Source organism: Lagopus muta, chromosome 2 (assembly GCF_023343835.1).
Source record: "Lagopus muta isolate bLagMut1 chromosome 2, bLagMut1 primary, whole genome shotgun sequence".
Classification (NCBI taxonomy): Eukaryota; Metazoa; Chordata; class Aves; order Galliformes; family Phasianidae; genus Lagopus; species Lagopus muta.
The window spans coordinates 59,380,081-59,401,319 of NC_064434.1; the positions used below are offsets into that span (position 1 = coordinate 59,380,081).

Here is a 21,239-nt window from a genome sequence, read left to right on the forward strand (position 1 = left end):
CGAGCACGTGCTTTAATAAGCTTCCAGATCATAAGGTAAGTCATAACTCACAATTTACATGGACAGCTATTTGCCTTTTTAACAGACTTCAGAAAATCCAAACTGAAATCACTTATGCAGGGGGGAGGGGAAGTTTTTTAGACTTTTTGGCAGGACTTACCAAGCACCTTAACAGTTTCAAGATGGGTGTCAACCATGGTGTGCCATTACTCTCCCGTTTTATTACTGAGAACTGAACTAGAAAAAAATACCATACTACTCCAATAGCAGAAGTACTGTATTGCTTATATGGCAACCATTTCTTAACTCCTGACTGACAAACAGTTATATTCAAACAAGAAAATTTAAGGAGTCTATCAGAATCTCATCTGAATGAGATATTCCTCCTCCCAAAAGAACCTCACCTACCCCCACTCCAGTAGTCTTTCTCATGGAATACTTGGTACTTTTTTCCTACAGAAAACTTCATTTTTAAGTCTCCTATGTAGCACACTTCTACAAGGCCTTTTTGGATACTATATTCTGACATAACAGCTCTTGTGAGAACTTTCTCTCCCCGTCCATATTTCTTTTGTTGTTAGCTTGTACTCCTAAAACACTATTCTTCCTGCCAGTACAGACAGATGTGTCCCCCTCTAGTCATGCTCAACAAACAATATGTTGTTCTTACTATTTCTTCCTTGAAAGTGAAGAACTCAAAGCTTCTTATTTTTTCCATTCATTTCCCCCATCTCTACCAATACCTATTTGTGAGCAATGTGACCAAAAAGAGCACAGTTTTCCAAATGCAGTCAATGCGTTGGTGGAAACCGTAACCTCATTCTCATATGACAGCTCCATTCATCTCAGTGGGCTGCCCTTTTTCCCTTCTTTTTTTTTTTTTCTCTCTCTTTTTTTTTTTTTTTTTTGCCACCGCAGCAAACTGCACATTCAATTCTAATTTTGGCTAACTATTACTCAGCAATTTTCTCTTTATTATTTGGCTTTTTTCGTGGCCGGATTTTAAGTTTCTATTTTTTTCACCACTAAACATCCCTGGGTAATTTACTATTTATATTTCACACTTTTAAAAATCGATGGTTCCCAAACCACGTTAGGCCACCTGATCCCTAGCAACACACTCAGTTTTTCTTCGACCATCAAGCACTGTCATCACACTCTTAACTGAAAACAGACCCATGTAAGGGCTCAGAAGATGAACCAGAGACGCCTTATTATAGGCTCACAGGGGACAAGTTAAATTCCCTTTCTGCAGGCCAAGATACTTTCTCTGTGTTTATTTCTGTGTTTTAATGTTCATTCTTGCATACCACCTGTTGTATTCCTCTCCTCAAATATAAATCCTTGCTTAATGAAAGTTTTGGGTTTCCTTCATGAGATGCTCATGAAGCCTAACAGCACTGCTTATTGCACCATCTTCTGATCCAGAGCACTGTTTCTCAGTCTCACTTCCTATAACAACATTTACTCAAATTCTCATTAATTTTGAGCGTAATATTTTCTGCTCCCCATCCAATACTTAAATAGAACTACAAAACAATGTGGATAATTACATCTAAAACAGTTTGATACTTTCCATTAGGAAGACTATTTTCAGGTGTATATAAACCTTGCCAAACTTCAAGCATTTAGGCTGAAATTTTCCAGGCCATATGTATGCCTGAGGCTGAAATTCTCTGGAAAATTCAACTGAAGCAGTTCAGCTATGTCTTAGAATGAGGTCACAGAAGAATACATCATTTATGTTCTTACATAAAATACTTAAAAATACTGCTTGAATACCAAGCTTTGGGGTGGAGGATTTTAATTTGCCAGAGTGACAATGGATTTCAGAGAAATACAAGACATGTAGCCCTAAGAATCCCTGAACTTCATGGCTTCCTAGGAGTGGAGGAGAAACAGAGAGTGCAAGCTGCAGAGCACAGCGAGACCGGATCAAAGGAGTTATGAGGTGTAAAGAGGTGGCCTGAAATTTACCAGACCAAGAAAGGACAACAGGTTAAAAAAAGCAGTGGAGACAGAACTGGGGCAGAAGAGGTAGAAGGAGGAGGAGAAATAAAAGGTCAGGAGGTTAAATTAATACAGGCTAAATAGTCTTCATCCACTGGAACCAGTGACCTCCAAGCAGTGGAGGTTTTCTGCTTGTTCATTAGGTGGTTTGGGAGTGACCTTCCCTGACATTCCATTCTTCTCTCCTTTCCTCTCCCCAGCCCACTGTCTCCCTTTAGCTCTCACTTCTCCCTGTCCTACCCTGGAGACCCTACTCTCCTTCCCTCTGGTGAGATAAAGACTGAGAAAGAGCTCCAGTCACTGGGGCCTACAAGTGACCTATGCCATGCTGTGATCACCAGACACAAGTAACAACGGCACGGGTGAAGAGGGACCTGGGCATACTCAGAGCTTACACTGGACCCTGCCAGTGATACACCAGAATCAAAGGGCAGGACAAGCCAGAGACACCTGCCCGTGGTGTTAATGCTGCTTGTTCCCTTCATAGCCTCGGGGAAATGGTAAGAAATAGTACAATAAAGTCCTCTGGATCATCATTAGGTGGAGAAGTAAGACTCTGGTATTAAGTATTCAAAGCCATGGAAGAGAAGGATGGTCCATCTTAGCCATCTTGATTTCTTGTCCTGAGAAGCATGAGGAGGCAAACGGTCATAAAGGAGATACTAAGACCAACTCAGCACTGTGTACACTTGAGCACGCTCAGGTATAGACAGGGATGCCTCTCCCACAGGTGGGGAACACACTACTGGAAATACCACACAAAAAACCATAGCCTGAAATGAAACCTAAGTGTAAGCAAAATCCCAGGAATCTTCTAGCATCAGAGAACTGCAACATGTAACCCAATGAAGACACAAGTCACCCTTTGTGCTGGCTGGTCCCCATGGAGGAAGCATCCTACCCTCCATCTACCATGGTTTTTACTTAAAGCTGAATAAACTTACTAAAACAATGAGTTTTCAACATATATCAGTTTAAGGCATCCCTCATTCCCTGACTTGAAGTCATAGGATTTTACATGTAGAAATGCTTCCTATTTACCAACTGAACTACTTTTGAACTTGATGAGATATGATTTGGAGACCTTTTGAGAAGTTATGCATTGCAGAAAATTGGACCTACAGCCATCACAGACAGATCACAGACAAGCTACTCAAACTTCCTACTGTAATGCCTCAGTTTCCTAACTGCAAAAGCGGGGAAAAAAAATAAAATCATTACATCTTCACTAGAGAGGTGATTTTAAAATTTAATATGACAGTGATCAATACCATACAAAACTCTCTCAATAAAGAGCAGATTTTGTCTTCAGAACATCGTATGGTAAGAAAGACCTGGAGCCATACGCTTAACAAAAGAAACGGTGCTCACTGAGTATCGAGTGTACTGTACAGTGGAGTTAGAAATTTAATTATAACTTTTTCTAACTTTATCATGTGCACAGTTTTCAGCTTCAGCATTCTTTTAAAGTTTCTTCTTTAGAGAAGGAGTTTTTCTCACTCACAATGTTTTGAAAAGTTGAAGTTCTTATTTCAGAAATACATCTTACATCTTCCTACACGAAGGTTCCTTTCACATCTGTTAAGTTTGAATATTTTCTTTTTCGCATTAGTTTTGAAAGTTTTCAAAGACAACTTTAGGGCAAGAGAATCACGATGAAAGTGTCAATCTGCAGGTTCTAGGGATCAACAACCAACCACCCCACACCCGCACACAAATGCTTTTCAAAACGACTGCTGCTGACATTCAGTGAATTTTCCTACACCCCAGTGGACTTATATTATCCTGAATGGATGTTGTTTATTTTTTCCACACCATCTACGCATTTACTTAAAATTGATAAGTAAATAAAACTAAAATATAGCATTTAATATAATTATTTTAGTTTCATTGCAACTATCAGTATCCATCTCTTTCCCTGACACTAACTTGTGGCCAATTTAGTTTGCTCACCCTAATTTCTACTGCCATATTCTGCCACACAAGCCTGAGCAGACTTGGCATTTTCATTCTGACTCTGCACCTCCTTTTCAACTTGCTGCATTTCATTTAAACTTTGCACAGATCTGTAGTTCCTCAAAATACCTCAGTTTTGCTCTTTGCTTTGGTCTGCAGTAATACAATTCGTATCTTCTTTATTGCAGTGCCTATCTTATATCACTATCGGATTCATTTGCACACGTACTACCAGGCTTTGTGAAAACAGAGTGCTTCATAAAAGACCTTGCCCATTGTGCTCCTCGTGAGCACATTAAAACACTGAAAAGAAGCTTTGCTAATGATTTCAACAGGGCCAAGGTTTCATTCCTACTCTTCGGATTGACAGTGTCACCACTAAGACAAAAAGAAAAGCTTACACTGCCTACAGATAGTAACCAACAAACCTGTTCTGTTACATGTTCCTTCCTTCAGTGTTTTGCACAAAGGAAAGCATCAACTCTGCATCACTGCTGTAAGCACAAGTGGAAAAATTAGTATCTACAGTTGTAAACTCAGTATTACCACCACTTCCACTCACCTCCTAGGCAAAACATATCAAATAAATCTCCTTCTCCACAAAGTATCTGGGGATTCAGTTTTACCTCTTCTACAGTAAGAGAAAAAGTTACCGTTCTCTTTGCCATTTAACCAGTGTTTTCCCGGATATCTCATCTCAGCTCTAAAGTACAGTGCATACTAGAGTAACTTCAGCAGCTGGCTGATCAAGATACATTGGCTCTTTCTTTTACATTAAGCATTAAATATACTACTGAGTCACCACTGTGTGTTTCACTTCGAATGCCACAGTTTTTATTTGAAAGACATTTACAAATATGAACAACATTGGTCACAGTCCCAAAATAGAACTTAATTATTTAAAGATGTCACAAAGAACCCCGCCAGTGAAGTCTTAGGGCAGGGAAGAGCAGGAGACATTACAAAGGTCATATTCAGAAGATACAGCAATTCACTGCAAGACGAGAGTATTCACACGAGCTACAACTACTCTGCAGAAAGAAGGTGTGCTTTATTTTTTGTTTAAACAAATAAAATAAGTGAAAGAAGCACCAGTTTGGCTGACAGCAGCACATGCGGCAACATAAAGCACCTATAAGCCACACCACATCCCAACAACTAGTGCTACTTCATTTGTGTCTGACGTGAACTCAACACTCTCAAATAAGCTTGCCCTCAAACTCCTAGGGCTACCGAATACAATAACTCTTTGTTTATTCATTGATCTACAGCCAAAGCTTCTGTCTCTGTGTTACAAAATAAATAAATAATAAAGAAGCTTTTTTTTTATTATTATTTTTTTTTTAAATACTGAAGCTTTGAAACCTCTTAATAAAGACAGCTGACAATCAGCTACCAACATTCCAAGAAAGATGGGCATGGAGCTCGCAGCTCCAGGTCAGGTACCAAGTTACAAATTTATCACTGGAGATAATCACGAGTATTCACCATAACACAATGACACAGCTGGCATGAGGTCGCAACTGGGGAAAAGATAATCCATTCCTAGATAATGCCATCGTTTGTATGAACACGTACAAGGGCTCCTCAGCCAACATTTTTACACAGCAAAAGCATGAGTATCAAAACACAACTCTTGCTACATATTTCAAGTAACTATTTTTAAAAAAAGATGCAAACAACAAGATGTATGCGCACTATTAAAATCTTCCTTATGTTAGCATTAAAATCTGAGAGGTGACTGGCAAATACGCTTCCTGTTTCTTTTTCAAACAGGAAACGTACTACCTGTGATTCAGAAAAACTTCAGAAGAAGTCAGTTGCACAAATACAGCAAGGAACAAGGAAAATCCAGTGAATGAAGAAGCATTTACTAGCGGAGATTTAACAGAAATTTTGCCATTGTCTCGAAGGTGCTGCATATTATTTCAGATGCAAGGAGACAACAGAAAGAATTTCCACTCAGAACAGAAAGTATATAATTAAAAAGAGGTAAAGGAGAAAACCAAAGCTGTGCCCCACCAAAAATCAGCTACTTCTCCACTACAACTTTCACAAAAAAATTAATACACACAAGCGTCTCTGCGTGACCAGGAAGAAGGACATATGTATGCTTACTACCCAGTTTTCCTCCTGGCTCCCTTTAGCTTAAAAACTGAAAGGTCAAAGAGACAACCATCCTCTGGTTATTGTTTTGTGGACAGATAAACCTAAAACGACGACTGAAAGAACAAAAGCAAGGCAAATAAATCTGTTTTTAATGAACAACGCACAAGTAATCTCTTCATGTTGCCACTATGAGTGCAAAAAAAGGTTAAGACAACATCAAAAAGTCATTATACACATTTATCACACCTGAAGACCAAAACAATCCCATGTCACTGACAAGTTCACATGGTTATACAACTCAGTAGTGCTGCCCTTCAACTCATTTTTGCCATTGCCAACTGCTGACATACAGGTCAACTCAAGATGCATCGTCCTTCCCCACTACACCCACAGCCTCATCCTCTTCTATAACCTACTTTCCCAATTCCAAACTTCTTCCAGAAGGATTTGGGAACTATTTTCCCACCTCCCCACCCCCATCCCATCCCCTGAAATGTTCCTAAATGGAGACCACCTTCCTTTAGGCATGCAGAAGTTCTCATTTCCTGCTGTAAAAGCACTCTATAACAACATATTGGTAATTTCTACTGCAGCAGAACTTATGAGGCTTCACAGATGTCTTTCAGAGAAGCCATCTGCAACCACCCAACACGCCATCACTTCCAACTGCCTGTCCCATCTGCTGCCAGATCACAGCCAGGTGTTAGCCACTTCCATTCACAGTCCAGCATCTGAATTGAAAATCAGCATCACAGGGTGGGTTTGCACCAAATCAACAGCTTTGGCACAGCTTTGTGCGTGAGACACGGGTACTAACATTTCTACTGCTAACATTTCTACTACTCATTCTAACATTCCTACTACTGAAATTGCAACCCTTGGCAGGAAAGCAAGGCAGATAGCCAGGAGAAATGGTATCTTGAAGTTTTCAGGCTAGATTCATCAGAGAAGGCATCACAGCCCTAAGGCCTCCTCAGCAGCCAATGTTGCAGCTCAACAGGGAAGAGGAAATCCATTCATAAACCCAGAAAATTGTAGGTTAAAAAAAAGCAGAACTCCACCCAGAATACCAGTTACTTCTATTTTGTCTGGCAATGAGGTTCTCAGCTTCCTAGACAAGTAAACACCTTCACTCTCTGTGCACGGCTGCCATCTGGAACTCAAAAAAAAAAAAAAAAAAAAATTCCCTTACCTACTTTGTACAGCTCTTACACAAACACAGGGTTAGATGGACAGAAAAGGATGTACTAAAAATAGTGTCTGTCAGGCAAGGAACAGCAAGCAGCCTCGAATGGAAGGCTCCCTGCAGAGATGTCCTGAAGTAGGAGGGGAAAAAGCAAAGTCCAGTAAGTGACAAAAAATAGAAAATAAAATAAATCCACATCAACTTCAGATTTTAAGGAAAAATCTTCCTATGCCTAACAAATATTCAAATGGATTTGAATAGACTTTCTCAGTTACTTGGTCTTTTCAATAAAAATAATAATAATAATTACAGGTTAGACGCATCTAATTGCTGGGGTGAGCACTAGCTGAGAAAGTAACATTACCAACACTGGGGGAAACAGTGGACTCCCAAAAATGTGCAGCCCGTAACAAGCAGGTCAGAAGGCAGAAGTACTTACTGCAGATAGGCACAGGTTGTTTTTTCTGTTCTGAGCATTATATATAGTTCTACATTAGCACACACACAAAAAAGGTATGCTGGTCATATATCCTCAGCATTTATGGCAAATTATTAATCAAGTCCCACCTGAAACAATTTGTTAAATTGATTTTAATCACTGGGCCTCTCATGTGAAGCTTTGTATAATCAGCATTTCATTTACAAAATTAATTGCCTGATTGATTCTCAAGAGGCAGTAGCTGTCATTACACTGCTGTCATAACTTTTGAGTAGGGGTGTCACAACACAGAATTCTGACAGTATGAAGAGCACTGCTATTTAAAAATTGAGGGCGGGGAGGTGGGGGGGGGGGGGGGGGGGGAGAAAACAAATACAGTGATTTCACCGAATTGCTCTCTAGCCTGATAGAATGTTAAAACCATTTCCTATGAGTTTCAGACAGCCTCCTCGTTTTCCATTCATTGAATAATGCAGCACTCAGCTATTCAGCCTCTTTTCTTAGAAGCACGTCCATTTAATTCAATTTTATCAGTGGTTGCATAAAATGAGTTTGTTGTTGAATATACACGAGATTTAATCACATGCCATTCCAAGGTTGTTTATGGAACAGAGTTTGACTTTGAAACGTATGGAACTTCTTCCCCATCCACAACCTTCTGGAAAGTTATTTTCAGCTAGATATTGTTGTGCTTCTGAACGGAGCAAAACAAACCATACCTTCACAGAGCTTCTTATCTAGGGCCTCCAGTACAGTGTTTCATTGTTTGTTTTTTTTCCCTTCCTCAGTATTTTAGTTCATGCAGGAGGCCTGAAGCCCCGCAGGATCTGGAAGCACAGCTCCTGCCCTCACCACAGCCGCCTCTTCGCCCATAGGGCCGCATTCCTGGAGAAGGCTGCTGCTGCAGGGCAGCCGTACGGGCCAGCGGCTGGGGCACTGAGTCATGAGACTGGGCTGCTATTCCTGGCTCAGCAGCTGACCTGCTATGCAAACACAGGCACAACTTCACCTTTCTGTGACTGGGTTTGCACTCTCGTTATAGCAAGTACTATATGCGCTCTGAACAAGGAACAAGATGTGAAGATTTTTAAGATTTTGAGGAGGCTGATGTCAGTTATCGTCAACAAGAAACAGGCTTAGGAGTCAGGAATGGGTAGGCTATGGGAGAAAAATACCTCTGAAAGGTTTTAAAAGGAGAAATCACACCATGGGCTCTAATAACATGCTCCAGACTTTCGGAAAAGTACCTCCAAAAGGAAAAAGGTCTCTACTTGTATTAAACAAAGTTTAAGCTTCAGCTAGAACGCTATTAATGCCTTTGAGAGACAAAGCCATTTCTGAGATAACTCCAAAAATAAGCTCCTCAACTTCTCAGATTCAACCATATGTATTAGACTGCTTCAAGTATTCCTCAATGAAACAAATGTAAAATATAAGAAAGCCATGCTCTGAGACTACAGTATTAGAAAAAAGCAAATGACAGCTCTTCCAAAGTGAATTGTACATACTGTTGGCTTTTGCAGTGGACTTCACCAGGATAACTGACAGACTAGATAACACTGGAATCTAGGGGATATTCCAGAAAACACAACCCACACCCCCAAGCTCCTACTCTTATCCCTGACTGCTGGCAAAGATCACCTGGCACAGTTCTCTGCAGTGCCCTGCCACGCACACAGTGCAGGTTGCTTTGATACAAACAGAATGATGCAATTCCCATCTCTTTTTGCAGGTCTCTGAGTACATGATGAATGAAATCAGAAAGAAAAAAAAAAAAAGAACAAACAAAAACAGTATCAAATTTGCAAAATAGAAAGGATATTGAGATAAAGAGGCATCACAGGATAACAGAAAGTAAAACTCTATCAGGCAAACACAGCAGTAAGTTGCACTGCTTGTTCACAACAGTAAGGTAAGATTGCAGCTGGAGGAAGTTCAGAAAGTTCTGCCCCCACTGAGAAATGGTTACCAGAGAGTTACATTCCTCTGACACACCAGGAAGAGAAGATCAGAAAAAGAAAAATCAGCTGCCCAGCTTGCATTGATAGACTGGGATGTTAAAAAGAAGCGTAAAGCATTGGCTTCATGTATTCACTTGTTTCTAGCCTCTTAGCAGGTAGCTTAAATATTAAACCAGCTTTTCCTCTTTTCAAGGCTTTTTTTTTTTCCTCCATTATGTAAGAAATTGTTTTAATTAAGTAAGAAATCAGGGGAAAGCCCCTAGCCAGAGCCAATACACACAAAATTCTTGAAGGATATATTTAGGATGGGGATAATTAGAAGGCAAATTCGGATCTATAACAGAAGCCCTGTCACTTCTCCAACTGCCAAGAAACTGTTGCTCCTGTAACATATTTTCTATGTTAAAACTGCTTCCTGCAGAGACTGGAAAAACTTGTTGTAAATAGCACAAAACATTAATAATTATCTGGAAACTAACCGGTTCTGTTTTTTAAAATATCTTTTGTGCCACAATGGATCTGTATCACACTGGTGGAATGCCACAAAATCCCCGTCCTAGGCAGAAACATGCCAGCAGCTCAGTCCAAGGGTCAGCCAGAGAGAGGCAGCAAGCCTGGGGCCCGGCACCCTAACTGTGGAGCTGCAGCAATGCCATTCTGCTCAGTTCTGCCTGGGACTATTTTGCATTTATAATGATCGTCCTCATCAACACAGGCACTGTCAGGAGCACGGAACTAACTTTCTGTGAAGAAGCAGAACAAACACATTCAACAGCAGCAGGTGATTTAAATCATTAGAAAAGGAAATAGCTCTTTTCAGTAGCTTACAAAAAAAAAAAAAAAAAAAAAAAATCAATCACCAGAACAAACCACAGTTATGAGCGGAAGTTTTCATCATTGATTGAAAACATTTAATAGTTAAGTAATAAATCAGACGAAACAGCAGAATGAAGGTCAAAGCCTCTGTACTACTTGAGAGAACAATGTGATTGGAAACCATGAATTCACACCAGCTCTTTTGTATAATGTAACTGATTCCCAAGTATCATTTTACAATTCTGATTAGGTCTTACAAAAATCTTGTTTATTAAATTGCTTTCTTTAGGCATGCATAGCTGCTAATTTGTTCCTGAGTAAATCATGTATCATCTGAAAAAGATTACACTGCAACAGGGAAACGGCACTCCTGGGATTATGCTTCATCTGGATTTTAGAATTAAAAGGACAGATATTACAGGAGTTATAAATTTCCCTTTAAAGGTGGTGGTGGGAGAACTGCCTGCAGCACTGTAAATCTGAACAGAAAGAGGAGCGCACCTCACCATGCGGCAGCCTTACCAAGATGCACACAGCAAGTCGCAAATGCAGACATTCTGTTCACAGACTCAAACTTTGAATTCCTCAAGGGGAAGAAAAAACAAAACAAAACAAAAACCAACAATACAGATCTCTAGATCAGTGTAGATGTATTTGTTGAAACATACTCTGTAAGCAAAATAAATAACTTGAAAAAAAAATAAATAAAGCTTTGCTGGTTTAAAAGATTACCAGCTCCAAAACTCACAGGTTCTGAACTTAAAAAAAATTCTCAGAGGCTTGAGAAGCACTTCCAGAGAACTGTACAGAAAAGACCTCCAAAAACTTATTTGCATATTAACACAAAGTTCCCTATGGCTTACTTTGGAAAAAATTCTGAGCTGGGTTTAAAAGAGACCACTCTCCTTTAACCCTGGTGACTTCACAGGCTGCTCAGCAGGTCCTCAGTGCTTTCTGCCATCTCTCCAGAAGGGACAGATGATTCCTTCATAACCACGAGCAGACTACGAAATCATTTAGAGCACTTCAGCACAAGGAAGCACATACATACAGCACATACATATGGATAAGAGTAGAAACAGGGAAGTGGAACTCATCACAGATATGAACAACTCTGCAGTAAGTCATCCCAGATGATCCAAATTAAATGTGGTTTTAGTGTACCTACAATCAAAAAAATTCACGTATGTACAAAAATGATGTATTTTCCAAAAACATAATCCACTTTTACTATCACACCACATTACTTGAGAAATCAACATGCAAGTCATATATGCTTTGAGAAGTGTAAAGACAGAACAGCTGATCCAGTTTGCCAGTATTTGTCATTAAAAAAAAACACCTTAAAAGGAAATCTGAATAAGCCATATTGATAGGATTTCCTTCTCTGTCCCACAGTAGAAACCATTATTTACAGATTTTGTCTGCCTGAAAACTCTTGGCTTCTGTCCACCTCTATGCCCATCTCTTATTTCCCAGTCTTTACGAGAGCCCACAGCAGCCATAGTGTGAAAATACCAATGCAGATTTCCTACAGGCACTTCAGAGAAAGTCCTTTTCTTGCCAGAGAGGATACCCAGAGCTAACGAGTCCCGTTCGGCCACAACCCAACATAATGTATTCACAGCTTCTTAAAAATTACCAAATCCCAAATGAAGCTAGCAATCAACAACCAAATTAAACATAAAGAAATGACTGCTTTCAAAACACCGAGGCAGCACACGTGCAGGGAATCTCTCCTGTGTGTTTGAGTAAGCAATTTCTGAGGGAAACGGCAATTTGAGTGCATTTACATCTAATCTTTCTCCCTTCTCCAAGGCTGCAACGTACAGCCATCTCCTCCTGCAGCTGATGAGGGCTGGAGATGGCTCATCCTGTCAGAACCACTTGGCCTAGTCAGAGCAGGTCATTTAGCAGCAGAGACAGATGTTTCTCAGCCGATATAACTGGAAGGAAACACAGAGCAAACAAGCCCGAAGACTCATTTTATCAACAGGGTATCTGCAATTCCAATTTTACGTATTGTTCAATTTAGAAAGATATTATTCATCTGACACTCATTTGCAAACTTCAATTTGGGATTAAAGGGATACAGATACCATGTGTAAAATCCTGAAACGTACATTCTATTTTTTCTTCAAGGAAAAAAAAAATTGTTTCTTAAAGCCACATTATCCACTTCATATCTAACCTGGCATTCTAGCTAAGCCCAGCACTTGCTCTTCTCCCATTACACTCCTACCCTGAGTTGTTGGGGTTTTTTTGCTCATCTCTTTCACACAAGAAAATGAATAAAGAAGGAAAACCAAAACTAATTATACACCAGAAGTACTGTCAAATATGAAAAGAAAATGTTACGCATTTTTAAAGTAAATCTCCTAGTGCCCAAGAAGATGAGACATCAGTTAAAGCCAACACAGAACAAGAGCAATTTCAGCAAGAAATACACCTGAAAAGCAGAGCGCTGCTTATTTTTAGAAATGGGTATTACATTCAACAGGACACAAACATAATTAGACTATTCTGACAGAAAGAATTGTTTCCAAAAAACCAGAAAAACAACTCGTATACTTAAAATAATCCTGCATGAATCTCCATATCCTCTCACACTAATTCTATGGCAAGTTCATCTCACACTGAGCTTCGAGGGGGTAAAAGCATACGTATAAATAATTTTCAGCATTCCTTTTTGATCAGTGTTTTACTACTACATGACAACAGGATACAGCAACATCTGTCATGAGCGGTTTATGTCTGCCTCATTCTGCCTCAGAGCGGAGGGATGGATTAAATGACCTCTTGATGTCCCTTCCAGTCATGCTATTCTATGATTTGGTGATTATTACATCATCTTTATTTTAAGGCTTCTCCTGCTTCTGCAATTTGCTTTTCATCTGAAGTCATAAACTTCAACTTCTGGCATAATGAGACAACATGGAATTTATAACGCTACCAGCATACTAGAAATATTGATAAAAGAAAGTTAAGGGGATGAAAAAAAAGTATGTTTTCAAACTAGTTATTTCATAAGAAGTAAAAAAGATTAAAAAGACACTTCTAAAACACTGATGTTGCTGTTTGCAGAAACTGCTTAAATAAGAAGAGTTCATTATTCTACTCTGAGGGAGGCGTGCAGATGAAGATGAGTGAGGTGTATTCTAGGCAGTAATGATGACACTGGCAGAAGAGAGCCAGAGCACACAGCTAACATCAAAGCGGTATCCACATCAATGCCCAGCTCTAGGTACCCGCTTCTAGAGAGAGACCAACCCTATCAGACACCTTCTGCACATCTCCACCCTTCCTTGGAGCGCATCACATCCAGAAGAGTACCTACACCCTGCCTTCCCTCTGCATCCAGTTTGAGGGGTCCTTGCACAGCTTGTGCCTAGCACATCAATTATGGTCCTATCTGCCTTGTGTGAAGATCAGTAAATGTCACTAATTCTCCAAACAATTAACATTTTTGGGAGCGTTTTTTTCAACTTCATCAAGGAAGCCACTTTCAGAGATCCACAGAGATGCACGCAATTAGAGGCGCAGCACAACAGAGCTCAAGGAATAATGAGGAACAGGAGACAAAAAGTGTCCAACGCAGAACTCATTATTCAGCCACAGACAACTCCACCTGTTGTGCTGTACGCCAAGTACCTGTAAAACCACAGAAGGGGAAAAACTGCAGATATATCCAAGCAGCAAGGAACATGAATTTTGATCCCTTTTTATATCCTATTGTTATCCACGACCCAGGAACCTGTTAATTGGCCTAAGTAATTGGTTAAAAACCCAAGCTCCATCACAAAAATGTACTAAGTAAATGCTTAGACACTTATCATGACCAAGAAATTCTTAACTAAAGTTCAAAGCTGAAAAGACACTAGGGGCTTGTCTACACTGAAGGAAGAAAATGCATAATTATACCAATATAACTAACTCAGAGTGGAAACTTACTCCGGTGTAAGAGTACCCTTCTCCACTGAAGCCTACGTGCTTTGGAAGCAGAATGAGATAAACCACAAAAACTCTTATTCTGGAGTAAGAGGGTCTCCGTAGGGAGTTATACTGGTATAATTATAGCATATAATTATAGCATGTAGTTGTACTGGTAAATTTCCTTCTGCAGACAAGCATTAGGTGCCCAGTTCACATAGATTTCGTAGCAAAACAAATGGTTATCAAATTCCAATAGAGGCACATGAAATACTTAGCTTTTATTTTTGTGTGATGAACCTTCTTCATTTTAAAGTGATGAATTACTTCAATTAATCTTCCCTGTAAGTGCCTCTCTCTCTACTATCCTATATGGTGACAGATTATTCTTCTGGCAGAGGCATCGTAAACTAACACTTTGAGAATGGCTGTGATCTCTCCCATACTGATTCAGGCTCCCATAACATAAAGCGAGTGGTGAGAAATCAGGTTCAAGGAGAGAACGTGGTGCTGTTTATACATCTAACTGTTAAGAATCATGCCTTTTATAGCACACTGAAGCTACTTTAAACAGTCAGTGTTTCAGTAATTTAGTCCCATTCTTTTGACAATTCCATTCTCACCTTCCTTGCTGTAGAAGTTAAAGCATTTCAGCCAACCCTGAGGAGGCCATGCTTCCTCCTACCCTCATTCATGGGGGAAAGAAGAAAGTACATCTAAAAAAAGTGTGCCACCAGTTGAACTTCAAACTGTAAAAGCCTCTTTTGAAAAATATTCAACTTTTCGGAGTATACAGAGCTCAAAAAACTCAAGTTTAAAACAAATAAATTGTCTCTTTATCAGAAAGATCTCTTAAAAATGGAGCTCTGTTGGAAGGGCTGGAGAGCAGGAGCACCAATGTGGGCAGCGCCTGCAGAGAAGGAGCCGTCTAGTTGCAACCACACAGAGCTTTGCAATGGATCATGAAGCAACACCTGCCTGACAAGATCCTTTTTCCAAAGCTGGCACCTGTGCACAGGAGTAGCATCCCTAAGCGTTCAGGTCAACTACTCTGAAAATTCATTCTACTGTTTTCAAATCTGCCAGTATGACTCCTGTCTACAGATGCGCTTCAAAAGAAGCGTTGACAGTTCTTACATGAAAAAATGTAACATAACATAAGAAAAGCAACAGTAAAAACCCTGACCAGGTATTATAAGAAGAACAAGAAGAAATGTATCTTAACAAGCTTAGCAAGAAATTACTATTAAAACATTAGTTTTACCAGGACGATGATGAGAAAGGTTAGTCCAGAACTCCAAACAGAAAGCTGGGTTCACTTGCCTGTATGATTTGAAAACACTACAAACAGCAGAAGGAATTAATTTCACCTGCCCTTTAACACCAACACTTAAGCCTGTCTGCTCAATACTTTCTTTACAGTGAGTGGGATAAGGTGGAAATTAGAGGTGCAACTCATCAGACCCGCACGCCACATCTGCTTTAAGATGAGACAATTCTTACCCAGAAATGACTGTTTCCCTGCACCTAAGACAAGGCAAGCCCTCACAATAAGATCAGATATAAATGCCTGCAATACATACAGTCAGATGAGTCCCAACCTTCGAAGCTGGCTTTTTCAAAGATTCTGAATGCTCATTCAGCCACTACAGTCAATACATTCTCTCCAATTACCATCTTTGGGGAAAGAAAAAATAAAATAAAATTCTGGCTTGATATCCACACAAAAGGCACATGCCTGCTTTGTTCAATACACTTATGTGCATCAGTCTTTCATCTGCTTATTTGCTCTTACTTTCAGCCCCTAATCCTTGAAAGTCAAAAGGAACAAAAAGCCTTCTTTTTGAGGAATATCCACTGGATCTTCTGATAAGTATCTAAAGATTGAACTCTATTAAAAAGAAAAATTCCTTGCTTATTTCCAAGCATGAATCTAAAGTGACAGGCAAATCATGCCACTGAACGCTCTAGATCAGATGTGGACTTGGAGGGGAAAAATAAAACAAACAAACAAACAGTATATTGTCTCCCACCATCGAAAAAGTTAGACATAACTCTTCTATTTTCAAGAATAATTATAGTTCTGCCTACTCCTGGCACCCTGTCTGAGGCAACTTGCTATAGTAGAGCAAGAACATGTGAGTTCAAGGACTTCTAAAAAGGAAATACACCACCTGAAATCTGAATTGTTTAGATCTTCTGTTACGATGCCATGACCAGCTGTAGTCTTAAACAGAAGAGAAGTATCTACTTTCTTTCTCCATCACTTCAAGAGAATGCATTGACCCAAAGCAAAGAAAAAAGTCAAACCAAAGCAAGAGCATAGAGCAGGAGCAAACAGGATGAGTCAAGCTCAGCTTTTTCAAAGTCAAAAGACCAGTAACTACCACAGGCAAACCTGAGATTTTTCTAACAAACAAGTGTTGTGAACTTATATCTCAGTACTTTAGGGGCAAAGCAGAACTTAGAAATCACCACACAAGGAGGAATTGGCCTCTGCTCCTATTTGAATTGTTAAGGTATCTTCCTAGAAGAGCAGCTTTATTCACCATCTTAATGAGCTGCATCCCCTGAGAAAATACGGCATGGGGGAATAACAGGCAAACATCACTGGCAGCTTGCTTCTTTCTACGCCCTAACCTTCAGATGTTTGATTCCTCCTAATCCTATTAGGGTTTGTTTTTTTTCCACAAACACCACATAACCCGCAAGGAAAGCAGCCTACATGGGGAACTGGCTGGCCAACACCTTCCCTGCTGCCATCCTTCCCCTAACAACTTCTGTGAGAGATCCCCTCGAGAAGAGAGAAGCAACACAAGTCACAGGTGGCGACGGGTATCAGGATGGCTCAAAAGCCATCTCCACTGAGATGTGCGAGAGCAAGAAGTGTGAGCACACAACTATAAAATGGGAGAAGACTTCCAATGGGATGGCTTCTCCATCACCCCAATGGGTTAGAAAGTGAGAAAGATGAATTCAAAGGTAACATTACATTTTAAAAGGCGTATCAAACAAAACAAAGGAACAACAACAACAATCACAACGTTCGGACAAAAGAAATCTTTGGTAAGGAACGAAATGAGATCGAAGAAAGTACTTGACAAACACACTTCACTCTCCTTGCAGAACACAAAGCAGGAAAAGCCCTGAGCAACTGTATTCCATAGTGCAGCTGACATAAAGCAGCATGGCATCCTCAGCAAAAGGGAAGAACAGGCACCCAGGGCCCTGCTGCCGCCCACAGCCTCCTGTGGCCCTTCCCCCCTCCATTATGAGAAATGAGCTCTGAAGAACTGAACGTAGGAACGGGGCCAATGCAAGATTTCCATGGGGCAGGCAGTCCCTCACATACAACCCAATCCCCAACCTATGAGCCAACCAACCCATGCATCTAAACCTCAACCTTGCAGAGGGCCTCAGGAAGCTCTGTCTGTCAGCGGTCCTTGCACACAGAACTCCTGACAGCTCAGGCTGCAGCACACTCGGAGCCCTTCCTAACCTGTGGAATAGCTTTTTTCCACTCAAATGTTGGAGAGCACAGCAACACGTTGAGAACTTGCGAGACGCTGCTCCAAAACACCAGAGAGCTCGCTACAGATGTGCCATCAGTCCCTCCTCATCAAAGGAAGAGCTCAATTAAGGCAGGAATTCTTCTTCTGAATGATTTTAAATGTCTTCTTTCTCTTTGTGGTTGGATCTCAGTTAGTGTAATTGCTATTTATATCAAAACATTAAAAGGTCTGGTTATGGGGTTTATTAGAAAAGCAAAATGTGTTTTTAATACTTAAAAGAACCACAACAAAATACTTTGCAGTTGCTCTTTCCCTGTATTTGCATACCACATGTTCAACAACAACAACAAACAGCATTTCACAGAAAGTCAAAATTCCAGAGCTATCACGGAAATAGCAGCTCTGAGGGTTCCCTCGCAGGAAAACTGCCTCTGCGCCGGGAGGGGGACGGCAAGTGATACACGATAGGCTCCTGACTGCAGAAAATATACACACCGTAACAGAAGCACAGTGCAAGCATGGAAGCGGCGCCCCTCGCAGACAACGGGCAGCGCCTCCGGCCCGCAGCACCTGCCGCAGGCACCTGGGCGCAGCGCTGTCCCGCAGCGCGGCCGGGGAACGGCGCGGTTCGGAGCCGTGCCCGCGTCCTGGCGAGCCGCCCGGCAGCGCGATGGTGGAGCAGCGATAGAACGCTGCTGGTAACGGCCGGGGGGGAGGGGGGGAAGGGTGGAATATTTTGATCATGTGACGCGACACAAACGGACTAGTTTGCCGCACGTGGGAAACTTTTACAGACGCTACAAATATCGCGTTTATACCCGGCTTCTCAGAGCGGCCTCATCTCCTGCGGCGGAGCAGCGCAACCCGCGGGGCGAAGGGCGCGGACCGAGCGGAACCGCAGCGGCCGCGCCGACTCTCGTCCCCACCCCCGCCCGCTGCAGAGCGCCGCGCCCCGCCCCGCCCCCCGCGTTTGTCCGGGTGCGCCTTCTGGTCAGCGGTGCCCGCCGCCACCTGCAAGAGTCCCAACGCGGGAGCAGCTCCTTCTTCTTGACAGAGAAATTTCAAGTAACTGCGGCATGGTGAATTTATATACATATCGCAAAGGTAGTTATTTTCCCGTAAATGATACCTGAAAGCAAGGTATCAACATCAGTATTTCACATAAACAGAATGTCCAAGATATTCACAACACAAATTGCTACACAGAAGAAATAAATAAATACAGAATTTAAATTCTGTCTAAATCAAAGGCTGCAAATAAAGCAGCCTGTGCCTTTCAGGCTGTCAAAACAAACCTCCCAATCTTCATTTTTAACTTTAAAAGAATAAAACGTAAGAACCATGAATCCTGTCCGTTTGCTCCCCAAGGAGATGCTCAGAGCTGATGCCTCAGTGCCCGCCCACCAGCAGGCGCATCCAAGCGCTGCCCAGATCCAACCAGACAGTGGGAAGGCAGTGGGACACCCACAGCCCCACATGCAGCATTCGGGCACTTCGCTATCCCACGTGGCACTGATCATTTCAGCACACTGACTCCTAGCTATTACGGAAGGCAAACATTACCCAGGGCAGAGCCAGCACCCCAAAATGAAAGGGCTGTGCTGGCAGCCAAGGGTGCCCTCAGTGCCCTAAGCCCAAGTGCAGCAGTGCAACTGGGCCACATGGCCTTCAACAGGCAAGTAACCCTATACAACAACCTTGCATAAGCAACACGGTTTTGTAACTAACGCAGGCAAAAAAAAAACCCAATGTCATTCAACAATAACCTGCCACAGAATGGCTTCTGAGTAAGCAGATAACTAAAATAAATTCCAAACAAAGTTCTCAAGGAAAAAATTCTTTGTGTAACAGTTTGGAGCAGTAGTTTACAAGACCCTATCTGTAGTTTTACATTGAGAGTTTTCCCCAGGTTTGTTTTCTTGCTGTTGTTGGTTTGCTTTTTTTTCCCCCCCTCTAAGCAAACACTCTGAAGGATACAAGTAACAAACAAAAATCCCACAGCTATCTGATCTATTTAAAAAGAAAAAAAAAAAAAAAAAAAAAAAAAGGGCAGAAAAAAAACGAGAGATTTCTTCCCCCCAGCTCAACAGTGGCTCCACAGGTCAGAGAGAGGGCCGCTGGGATGGCAGGGAGAGCAATGGGCTCAGAGGGGCTGTGGCTTACAGCAGTGTCTCACACAGCCACAACATCACCAACCCACACGCAGTGCCTCTGAGCCTGAGGAGGCCCCAAGGCAGGCACGTGCCCAAGGCAACATCGAGCTCTTAAAGGCAGAGCACCATTGGGCAGTTCTGCAAGTCCAGGTGCAAAAGACAACTGACTGATAGCTCTCGAAATTGCAAAAAGGACAGGAATAGATTACACACCTCTATGCATGCTCCACCCCTTTGACACGGCTACCAAACCCACCATGACTCAAATGCAAGAAGCAATATGAAAGTAGATCAAACCCTGATAGCTCCGTACTGAAAGCAGCATCTTGCATGCCCTGCAGAGCCATCCAGCTCCACTGCACACCCCCAGATGGGCTGCTGCCATTCAGAAACTGCGGCCCCACGATGTGGCACAGTAGCTGTCAGAGAACAAATATTTCCACCAGACTAGGAGCACCGTGTATCAATACTCTTCCAAACCACATTTGCTGAACACAGATTCCGTATCTGTTTTAATAAACACATAAATGAAACGTTTTGATACCAGCATCAGGATAATGATCCTTTACTACACTATTTTCCAAATAGTTGCAGGGGCCCTCCAGATGAAGCTAAAAGGTACTCTATCATCACAGTAAGGACAATTCACAGGTGAAAAACAATCCTTAGGTAAGACAAAGAAACTCATCTATGAACAAAAACCCTGCCTCTTCTGAAAGATCAGAACTGGAGGGGGACTAGCAGACACTCGGTGTTGTCCCCTACATGACAGGGTTGAAAACACAAGGTCCCTTTGAGCTTTTTCCACAGGCACAGTCAGCAGAATTTCTCTTTAAAAAGGCCATACACGCAACACAGCACAGGAGGACACCTTCTCGTAATTTCCCAGTCAGAAGATTAGTAGCACCTCTGATAAAGTGCAGCTTTGCTTTGAGAAGTTGCTCATCACGTTCTTGTGCTGTGCATTCATCACATCCCAAACACTCTGACCAGGGACTGCTCCCTTTAAGGACGGCAGACTGCCTGTGAGTAAAGCAGGCAGCCCTGATGGCAGGGGAAACCCCATGCACAGGGCGTTCTCATACTGCTCTCATCGCTCATCGGAGCCACTCTCTGCAGAACCTACCCCACACCCAGCACGTGTTCAACCCCCTTTTGCTTAGAGAT

General features: G+C 41.6%; 2 protein-coding genes across 2 annotated transcripts in view; both read right to left on the reverse strand.

Annotated features, from left to right (window-relative positions):
• Positions 1 to 20,338, reverse strand: part of ZDHHC14 (zinc finger DHHC-type palmitoyltransferase 14) — a 515,017-nt gene extending 494,679 nt beyond the window's left edge. Inside the window, exon 1 of the mRNA XM_048935637.1 lies at positions 20,335 to 20,338. The gene's annotated coding sequence lies outside the window, so the exon portion shown is untranslated. The remainder of the gene's footprint in view (positions 1 to 20,334) is intronic.
• Positions 1 to 21,239, reverse strand: part of ARID1B (AT-rich interaction domain 1B) — a 318,747-nt gene that overhangs the window by 290,491 nt on the left and 7,017 nt on the right.